Source organism: Saccopteryx leptura, chromosome 1, assembly GCF_036850995.1.
Source record: "Saccopteryx leptura isolate mSacLep1 chromosome 1, mSacLep1_pri_phased_curated, whole genome shotgun sequence".
NCBI lineage: Eukaryota > Metazoa > Chordata > Mammalia > Chiroptera > Emballonuridae > Saccopteryx > Saccopteryx leptura.
Genome location: NC_089503.1, coordinates 315,878,357 through 315,889,397, shown reverse-complemented (window position 1 = coordinate 315,889,397; position 11,041 = coordinate 315,878,357). Strand labels below are relative to the sequence as shown.

The 11,041-nt window shown below is 53.6% G+C and overlaps 1 protein-coding gene across 1 annotated transcript in view; it reads left to right on the top strand.

Annotated features, from left to right (window-relative positions):
• Positions 1-2,488: 2,488 nt before the first annotated feature.
• SHISAL1 (shisa like 1) overlaps positions 2,489-11,041 on the top strand; it is a 119,000-nt gene continuing 110,447 nt past the window's right edge. Inside the window, exon 1 of the mRNA XM_066358628.1 lies at positions 2,489-2,574. The gene's annotated coding sequence lies outside the window, so the exon portion shown is untranslated. The remainder of the gene's footprint in view (positions 2,575-11,041) is intronic.

Sequence of the window (11,041 nt, the reverse complement as noted above, 5' to 3'; positions counted from 1 at the left end):
GAATGAACAATAACGGGTGAACAAACTCATCCATGCTTCTACCAAATATTTTATGTCGCCCCCGCTTCATGTTGGCTGTGTGTTTGCCTACTGGAAGTGAGGACCACCTTGCACAGGCTGACTCTGCTGGCTCTGGTGGGAGAGGGGCCCGCCTCTCCAAACTGTAACTCTCAATGTTTATCTGCAACAAAATTGAAATCTTTCTGTAGTTAAAGTTTGTAATCTAGTCATTTAGCATCAGGTTGTAAACATGGGCCCAGGATATTGACTATCATTCAGAAACCAGTTTGAAATGGCTGCACAGTGTGACATCGTGCAGACAGCCCCAGTTGACTGATTTATTCATTTGACCAGCAAGTAGGAACCGAGGGGCCCGTGTGCACAGTGGTCCTGCCGCAGGGAGTTCCTACCCTGGTGGAAGAGACAGGCGTGAACCAAGTCAGGGACACAAAGCACAGATTATCCTGGACAGGTGCCCTGAGGAGTCCAAGGCTCCAAGAGAGCCAAGGAGCCCTACCTGGAAGGGACATGGCAGTGTGGGAGGGACAACAGAGGGAGGGGGGACACGGCAGGGTGGTAGCAGGACATGGTGCGTGGGAAGGGGGCTGTTTCGGAGTGCAGGAAGGACAGACACTGTCTTCCCACCTCACTGGTGTTTCTGCAGCACAGGTCGCAGGAGGGACCACTGGCTAGGCCTGGTCACGTGCCCTGCAGGTGGAGAGTCCTGGTTAGGGAGTTGGAGTTGAGACCCTTCCCTGCTTCCGAATGTCCGGGACCTAGAGAATGTGCTAGGGTGGAGTCTTTCTGTCTCCGGGGTGGGGAGGGCACCCAATAGTTGCAGCTGCGTTGCAGCATCCAGGTGACCCGCCTCCTGTTCCCCAGGAGAGGAGCATGGGGGTGGTGGGGCCCTGGGAGACCAAGCAGCCAGTCCCTCAGATACAGAGGAGGTGGCTTCGGGTCTGGAAAGCTGCAGAAGGAAAGGGGATGTCCCAGACACCGGGGAGAGCTTCTGAAGGAGGGCAGTGGCAGCACAGCGGTCCTTGCGTCTGTAGACGGGCAGCACTGGCTCCATGAGGGCTGGTCTGGCCCACGCTGTGCCTTGAGGCCAGGGCGCACTCAGGCCGAGTTGCTCTGTAGGTAAAGGCACAGTCAGCAAACACACACGCAGAATTGAGCGCACCTCCTTCCCTGCGAGCTGAGTCAGAGCCAGTGAGCAAACACTGGTCTCCTACTGTGCGTCTGGTGCCTCCCCTTCTTCCTCGCAGAAAGCCCGCTCTAGCTTGATAGAAGGGGGTGCAGAGGTGTGCAGGGGCCTTGGGGGTAAAAACAAACCCATGAGTCCTCCTTTCCGATGCCAAAGGGCTTCAAAAGGCAGGGGTGGGGAGGGTGTCCCGTGACTGAGTCCTAATAGACCATCATGGCCATCTTATCTGCAGGGTGATAATGTTTACAGAGCGCCCGGTGCACAGCAAGTGAGCCGTGGGATTAGCAGGGACAGTGGTGGACACATGCACAGATCCGAGACAAGGAATTGGGATTAGTCCAGGGATGGTTATCCAACCAGGAGGCAGAGTGGGGGAGTGAGGAGGTGCTGCCCGCTCGGGCTTCTCATCTGTTAAACAGGCGCTCCCTGAGCTTACAGGTGATTCAGAGACTAGTAGTGGAATCAGGGACGGCATTTGTTCCCTTACTAATATTGACTGAGCACCTAGTGTGGAGTAGACACACTGGGGGTTACAATGGTGAACTAGACAGATGAGGTCCCCGCCATTCTGTGACATCAGTCCAGCTGGGGAGAAGAAGCACATGGTGGACAGTTACGGCTATTCCTCGTTCCAGCCCATTCTCTGATCCCAGCTCGGCTCTGGACAGGTGAGCCTGCTGCCTTCTTTTATCCTCTTCCAGATAAGGAAACTGAGGCAGCCTAAGGCTGGGAAGTGCTGGCTTCCAGCTGAATTCCAGGCGTGGCCACTGAGCTTGGGGCTGTCCTTGCTGGAGCCCTGGAGATCCCCGGGTCCAGCCCCGCGTTCTCAGATGAGAACACCAAGGACAGCAGACAGCATCCTTTACGTGTCCCCGTCTTTCTCTCTTCCAGAACATTCCCAGGAATGGGCTAGTTTGAGCCACTGGAAATCTCAGCCGGGATCCTGGCGTCTGGGGAAGGGCCGGGCTCTAAAAATAAACCGCTCGCCTCAGCCTGGGAGCAGCAGGCGGGAGCCTGGTGAGCAAAAGCGGCCGCCTGACGTTCCCTCCCGGCAGATGATGGCTGGCCTGTCCCAGCCGGGGCACCCCCGTCTCAGGCAGCTGGCCCCTGGGATGGGCTGGTGGCAGGTGGCAGCAAGGAATATCTGATCCCTGGCTGCCGGAGGCACCCCCACCCCCACATGCACACACACACACACACACACACACACACACACACACACACACGCCCATGCACACCACATATGCCTTAACCTGGGACGTGCTCCACAGAGCGTGGCCGAGCTGTTCCTGAGGAAGGGGCCAGCGGCGAGAACCTGGGACACCGGGAGTTACCCTTCGCGTGCTGGACAGTGACAAGCCTCAGTACAGGTAGGGGGGTGTCTCCTTGTGTCCCAAAGTCTCTGCTCCCCTGAAGGAGATGAGACTGTGGACCTGGGGGAGGGGCTCCTGGGGGGGGCGTCTTGTGTCATCCTCAACCCCAGGGAGCCCTGATGTGGCCCCTAACTGTCTCCCAGAGAGGGCCTGGACTCTGCTGCCCTCGCCTTTTCCAGCTCTGGACACTCCTGACCGCTGCCCAAACGTCAGTGCTGTTGGTTTAATTAGAAGCTGGCTGCAGGTTAATGGGTTTTCAGAAACCAGTTGTAAAGTTTGGGAAGCAGACGCCATGCCTGGCCTTTGGGGGAGACATGCCCACCCATCCTGCTCCAGGGTGGGTGGGGGCCGGGCCCTGCCCACAACAGGGGTGGCAGTTGGCCTTCTTGGAGCTCTGTCTGGGAAAGATTCTCTGGAAAGATGGGGAGAAAGCTCCCCTGGGTGGGTCTCCAGAAAAAATCTGTGTCATACTTCAAGGTTTACAAAAGGAAACCATTTCAGCAGGGTAGGGGCTGCTCAGAGCATGGAGCTGGCCTGATGGAACCACGTTGGAACAAGGGATCTGCCACCCTGGCTGGATAGGGCAGTTGGTTAGAGCAGCATTCTGATAGCAAAGGTTATGGGTTTGATCCCTGGTCAGCGCACATATAGGAACAGAGTGATGTTTCTCTCTCTCTCTCTCTCTCTCTCTCCCTCTCTCTCTCCCTCTTCCTCTCTCTCTAAAAGTCAATTTAAATAAACAACAAAAAACAAGAGGCTCATCCTGTGGGTTCTGTACCTTTGTCCCCAGTGCTCTGAGGGAGGGTCTGTCAAATTTGATTTCTGCCTAAATGGATTTCTATGCCTCATCCTTGGGCAAGACATTCACCTAAAATCAAAGTGATTCATGCTAACAGGATCTCCCCTGTCCAGGAGGGAGAAGACAGGGTATTGGGCTGGGTAGAGGAGGGCCTGTTGGCTGCCCCCCCCCATTCATCAGAGGAAGGCAGGTGCTAGGGGTTGCAGAGAGGACCTACGGCACACCGGTCCCCAGTCCCCATGCTGTGAACCTTTCCTGGGCTCACAGTGGAGAGTGGGATTAACCAGGATGACTCTAAACTGGCCTCTGCCACCCAAATCCTGCAGCTGTGATGAAGGGACTGTGTGAGGGTGTCCAGTCCAGGTATGTGGCTGGGGCGATGGGGTGTCTGTGGGGAAGGTTCTGGGGGTAGTGGAGAAATAGCTGGTGGCCCCCAAGGGGTCTCCAAATGAGCATATTCTTCCTGCAAATACTTCCCAACATCCCTCTGTGCCAGTTGTTCCTGCCACCCTACCTGCTACCCACTCTTCCCTCACAGTCCTCAGCATCAACCCCCAGGAGCTGGTGCTCTTCGACCTTCTCCACGCACCCCCCAGAACCTGCCCATAACTGCTGCCCCCCACGTGCCCAGGCAACCCACCCCCCACCCCAGCTTCAGTGCAGTTTCCAATCCTCACGCACAACCTGGGCTACAGAACCAGCTATGGAATTAACTGTCGCCGTCAGGGCTGAAATTCCGAGGCAGGCTTGCTCCTGACACCGCCGCTCCCCAGCTGTGGGAATCTTGGCAAAACATTTGCCTCTTTAAACCTCAATCTTCTTACCAAAATAATGGGGGTGGTGCTGCCTTCCTTTTCAGGCTGTTGGACGATTAGCAGAGATCACGTGTGACACAGAATGTGGGCAGTATGTGAGAAGGTGAACTGTCCACACCATAGTCATGTCTTCTGCACTAGACCATGGGCCTGGGGGTTCAGTACTTCCCAGGATAGAGCCTGGCACACAGTGGGAGTGCAAAGAGTACTTGGTGGATGCACGTGTGCATGCGGACACACACACACACACACACAGGTGAGGCTGCTGTGGCTTTGACATTTAACACCAGTCCATTGTGACTAGGACCCTGGTGACAAGGCCCACAGACACAGCCTCTTGCACCCCCCCCCCATTGCCTGGTACTGGTCCTGGTCCTGGTCCTGGCTGACTGAGGGCAATGGGTTTGGGTCTCAGGCACTCGGGACACGTTGCAGTGGGGAGAGGAGGGCTGAGGGAAAGTGTAAAGTCCTAAGTCCTGGTAGCCGCCAGCCTGTATCTGGGAGCATCGTCTCAGTCTTGGCTGGCTTGGTCCCTGTTGAATGCATGCATGTGGACATGCAGCCAACCCCCCAAATGCCTCTGTTCCCAAGAGTCTCCTCTGATTCCATGCAGCCTCTATGGCCACTGGGGAAGGCTGGGAGTGCGGGGTGGGGGGTGGGGAGTAGGGAAGGTGGCCGTCTTGGGAGCCACCAACCTGGTCAAGCGAGCATCATGGAAAGGCCTGAGAACCAAGCCGAGTTCCCCTGGCAGGAACCACAATCCTACTTAGGCACAGATTGAATGCCAGGCTGGGGCTGGTGCTCAACCAACACTATCTTCTATGTCTAACCACTTAGCTCCACAGGAAGCAGCACAAGTCTGTAAAAAGACATAACCCAGCAAAGTGATGAAGTTATACTATATATTTATATGTATGTATGTATGTATGGCAAAAGTAGGTTTACAGTTGTAAGTATGCAAAACAATTTATTCTTGTCTTATTCTTTATTAATTATTGTATTATTTTCCATATGAGCAATGGTACACCTACTCTGCCCACCCTGTATGTGCACTTTAGTACAAAAGAGTGATGCCTATCTGAACTACAGCCCCCCCCCCCATCCACAGTGGATATATTCCTAGACCCTAGTGGATGCCTGAAACCGTGGATAGTACAGAACCTTTATGTACTGTTTTCCCCTATATATACCTACTGATAATACAGTTTAACCGGTAAATTAGGCTCAATAAGAGAGTAATAACAATAAATAACAAAATAGGGCAATTATAACAATATACTGTACTGAAAGTTATGTGAACATGGTCTCTCTCTCTCCCCTTCCCCTTGTCATGTAAAGGAAGCACCTTCTGGATTCTCGTTGGCATATCTGAGTTTCCAGCGTCACTACTTTTGTGCTGTGGGGGCCATTATTAAGTGATATAAGGTTACTTGTACACAAGCACTGCAGTCCCAGGGCGCCTGGGATGGCTGCTAAGTGACCAGCAGGCAGGGGGCCACATAGAGCCGGGATGCAGCAGACCAAGGGATGATGCACGTCCCGGATGGGCCTGAGCTGGACAGTGTGAGATTTCTATCACATTGCTCGGGATGGTGTTAAATTTAAAAGTTACGAGTTGTTTATTTCTGGAACTTTCCATTTAATATTCTTGGCCTGCAGTTGACCACAGGTGATGGAAACTGAGAAAAGGGAAACCACGATAAAGGGGACAGCTGGAGAGGCATTCCGGGCACCCCTCTGTGCCTGCGGCCATACCGACAGATCTCTGGCTGCTAGCGCCAAAGCCCTTTTGTGAGTGCTGCCCTCAGTAGGGGCCTCTAGACACTCAGAAGTCCCTGTTTCCCTGGCTGGTGCTCAGGTCCTGCTGAAACACCCTTCACCCCTTAGGTGCCCTGTGAGTCATCATTTAGCCATTTCATCTTTTCACCTGCCCAGGTAGGAGGGTTGCATCTGTCCTGGGGTTTCCAGGTCTGTCTTCACTGTATTGGTCAGCACTAGCTGCAACAATGCTCTGTAACAAACAGTCTCCAAATCCAGTGGCTCACAGCAATCCTTGCTCCTAGGTCTGGGTTTTGGCTGATCTGGGCTGGGTCTGGCTGGGCTGAGTGGGTGCAGCTGCATTCGGCAGCAATCTTTCTGGGCCTGTGTCGCAGTCCCATTCTGGGGCATGTTCTCCTGGTTATGGCGGAAGGGGCCACGCCACATTGCTGCGGCTGCTGCTCACAAAAGGTCTGTGCTCACATCACTTAGCCGTCATCTATCCTCCAAGCCCCGAGTTGACTGGGTGAGGGTATAGACTCCACCTGCTCTCCTGGGGGCGCTGCAAAGTCACAGGGTGGAAGGAGGGGCAGAGAATGGGAACGAGGGACTCCATCTTCCACATCCACACGTGCCCCCCATGTGCTAGCTGGTTTATCCACATGCTGTCTCCCTCCAGCCTGGGGGCTCCATGAGGACGGCCTGTGCCTGATTCTCCCCGGACCACATGGTCCTCATGATGTAGTATCACTGAGATTTGGTCAAGTTTGGGGTCAACAACAGGGGAAGTCAGCACCACAGTAATGGCATTCCTCCCAGCTTAGCCGGTCCAGGGAGAGAAATGGAGCAGAGATGGGGAAGCACTTTTATGTCATTGAGGGGACAATAAAGTCTTTACAGGGGAGGTGGACCCATAAAGGATTTCGGCATGCAGAGGAGGGGGCAGAGCGGGTACTGCCTGGGCAAAGGCCTGGAGACAGGAAAGCAGGAGCCACAGTCTGGCTGGCCCTGCTGCCTCTTGCTGAGCCAGCCGTCCGCCCTGTCTAGGCCTGGGCACTGCAGAGAGTGCAGACTGGGGCCCTTCAAAGGCAACCCCCTGTCTGAGTTTCTCCCTGGGAAATCCTTGAAGCCCCTCTGGCACCAGCTCTAAATTAAGTAGTAACTGGGAGCCTCTGATCTCATTACTCGAATTATAATTGTCCTGCTCTTTAATCATTCCCAGTGGCTGAGCCTGGGGACCGGGAGGCTCTGGGGAATTACCCAGCCAGCAGGGTGAAGAGGAGGCCAGTGGCTTAAAGGTTGCTCACAAATACTCTTGCTCACATTAATCCAAAATATAAAGATTACACAGCCCAAATGCCCTTAAGCTACAACGGTATTTAAATACCAGCAGTTCAAAACACCAAATAGGGAGAGGGGTTATTTTTCCACGTTAAATACACCCTTGTCTCCTGAGATGTAAAGGTCCTGGGCAGAGGGGACATCCAAGGAAATGAATTTTATATGAGGCATTTGTTGGAGGCGTCTCTCCTCTCCAGGCAGGGTGGACCAGGAAAGAGAAAGGTCTGGATTTAAGAACAGGCTCCAGTGTGTCCCAGCTGTGTGCCCTTGGGCACATCCCTTTGCTTCCAGAGCCTCTGTTTATCCACCTGTAAAATGGGTGGATGATCCCTGCTTGGGCCAATCCTCTAGGAGGCCTGGAGATGAAGACTGAAAATGCCCAGGGAAGGGCCAGCCCTGTGCACACAGAACGGAGTAAGGCAGGGAGGGTCCCAGAGGGAAAGACTAGGGAGGGGGAGGGAAGAGGTTGGTCACCTCCGATCTAGGATGGGGACTCTTGATGGAAACAAGACCTGGTGACCACAGATGTCACCTGCAGAGAGAGGCCCACCTGCTCTCCCTGAAACCATTAACAGCCAGAGTGAGGGCCCTAGGGGTCACATCACACTCAGCTGTCAGGGGACAGTGGGAACCACATTAGCCAGGATCCGCCCTCCTTCACTGTCCTTCGATGGGGTCCCAGGCCACCTCACCATCGTCTCCAGCTCAGAAAGGAGAGATCTGAGTTCACATTTAAAAAGAAATAGGTGATTGAATATATAAGAGGTATTCCATTTTAGGAAAAAGATGTTCACTGGCTGTCACATCCCCACCCCACCCCAACCTCTTTGAGAAACAGTTTCCTTTTTATCCATCAACATCCTTGTCCTGCTTCAGAAGGGCTGTCGCAAAGAGCCATGTGCACAAGGCTCTGGGGTTCTGGGGCCAGACAGCCTGGGTTCACACCCCAGCCTGCCCCTTGGTCAGCATGAGGCCTTGGTGACTTGCTGTGCTGTTGTGTGCCTCAGTTTCCTAACCTGTAAATGGGGTGTTCATTGAATCATTGCGAAGATGAAATGAATTAATAGCCAACACTTGGCACACTGCCAGTCACTCGGGGGCTTTCAGGAAAATGCCAGCTGTTTTCCAGGCGCTTCTCTTAGAGGACCTGGTCCAATCCTGGGTGACATTGGTGGGCATGGATGACAACCTGGAGGCGGGGACCATGGCCATAAAACTTTGAGCTTTCTTTTGCTGAGTTTTCAAATGAAATTTTTTCTAGGACTACTGTCTGGAGGAGATGGGAGTAGAATGGGGGAGGAGCCATCCTGGATCTTGCTGGCTCCCCACAGAGGCCCCACACCTCTGGGAGCTCTCCTGCTCACTGGGGGGCAATAGGGGCACACCTTGACAACCCCCTGCAGGGTTTTATCTTCTGTAGAAACCCACCAGAACCTAGAGGCAGTCAGAACTCTAGCCAGTCCTGAGCCTTGTCCATAGTTGCCGCTGAGGAGAGGAGAGCCCAGCAGCGCTCCCTCGGGGCAACGCCCTGGCCGGCTCCCTCGGGGCAACGCCCGGAGCAGTGATGGATTACAGGAGCAGCCAGCCTGGTGGTGTTAATGGACTAGAGGGGTCTATTTTCCTGCATGTGCCAAAACCCAAGAAGACAAGAACAGGAGTTTGCAGCAAAGAAAGCAGGGTTTATTTATTTATTTAATTAATTAATTTGAGAGAGAGAGAGAGAGAGACGGAGACAGGGAGAGAAATGAGAAGCATCCACTTGTAGTTATGGCACTGTAGTTGTTCAGTGATTGCTTCTCATACATACCTTGATGGGGGGGGGGGGGGGCTCCAGCCAAGCCAGTGACCCCTTGCTCAAGCCAGTGACCTTGGGCTCAAGCCAGCAACCCTGTGCTCAAGCTGGTGAGCCTGCGCTCAAGCTGGATGTGCCCACGCTCAAGCAGGATGAGCCCATGCTCAAACCAGTGACCCTAGGGTTTTGAACCTGGGATCTCAGCATCCCAGGTCGACACTCTATCCACTGCACCACCACTGGTCAGGCGAAGTAAAGGGTTATTTTTAGGGAGAGGCCCATACCCAGAGACACAGGTAAACTAATACCCAAAAACTGACTCCCTGATGGCTTGCAGGGAATGGGTTATGTAGGAGAACAATCATTAATCAGAGTGGCTGAAGGAGTTGGATCATGGTCAGAGATATGTCCTCTACTGATTGGTGGGTGTTTTGGGCAGGGAGATGGTCATTAGTCATTGCGTCTGGTCCTGGTGTCAGCCATGGCATCGCTTTGTCTTCTTGCCTGCTGGGCCTGGAGCTGAAACACAACTGAGAACTAAATGTTATCTTTGGTTTGACAAAACTCTGTCTCTGGGGTAAACAGACTTGAGGCTTTATTTCTGAGGTTATTTGATCTGACCAGAACCTCATTGTCCTGAGGTCTTAATGATTAAGGGAGTAGATCTGCAAGGAAGGAGGGGGCAGGTGAGTCTGGGTGCTGGTTGAGGCCAGTTTGAGTCAAAAGGGAAGAAAAGAGAACCCTGGCTGAGTACCTCCATTGGTTAAATCCTCATCCCCATATGCCAAGGTTGCAGGTTTGGTTTGATTCGCGATCAGGGCACATAGAAGATTCAACCAATGATACGTAAATAAAGTGAAACAACAAATTGATATTCTCCTTTCCCTCCTTCCTCTTTAAAACCAATAAATAAAAGTTAAAAGAGAGAGGAAAGATCATATTAAAGAAATAAAGTTTCTGCGCAGTTACAGTGGGGCCACGCCTAGGTCTCCCTGGGGTCTCCCCAGGTCTCCTCAGAGTCCCCGGGGCTGCTCTGGGCCTGCCCCTCTCAGGCCTCTTCCTCCCCCACGTGTCTCCACCTCTCCTACCATCCATCTGTCTCTTTCCCTCCAGACCCCTGTCTCCCTCCTCCTTTCTCTCAGCCTGGAGTGGCCCTGAGATAAAGCTCAAGTGTCCTCTTCAGCCATTTAAAATGTATTAATGTTTTCCATGCTTAATTTAAAAAGCAGATGAGTGGAGTGTTTTCTCTCTCTCTCAAAAATATGCAACAAAAGCCACCAAATGGAGTTAATTGATCCTTTCCTCTTGCTGTCCTCTCTGCTCCTGCCTGGCAGCAGGAGGCTCTCGAGGCTGGGAGCCTGTCCTCCGGTCACTGCAGCCGGGCAGGTCCTCAGCTCTGGCCCACCCTGAGCCCCACCCCCACCCCCAGGTTAACTTTGGGATCCTGCCACACCCCCAAGTGATAGTGATGTTGGTGATAGCAGGGAGGAGCCACAGAACTCTGGTCCTTTGCTGGTACTTCTCTAGGCCTCCCCCTCACAGCCCTCACAAGGGCACTAATGTCACCTTGTAAGGTAGGACACTGACTGGAAAGGTTAGGGAACAAGTCTAAAGCCACCTGTGCAGTACAGCAAAGCTGGGGCTTGAACCTCTGCACCGAGTGGACTGGAGGTGGCTCAGAGGCATGAGGCCCTGTGGGCCTTGGACACAGGCAGACTTAGGCACAGGCCCCGTCAGGCCCCCTTGACCACAGTGGCCTTGGCCAAACCACTGATGTCTTTGGCTGTAAACAGGATGAGAACACCTGCCCAGAAGCAGTGGCATGACTCATTACCGCGAGGACGTCAGCTGGGGTGGCAGACCCTGAGGCACACAGGCTGGTGCCGGCCATCACAGACTCCCAGGTACCCCAGGCTCTTTCCCACTCCAAGGTGTTTGTACATGCTGTTCCCTCTGTCA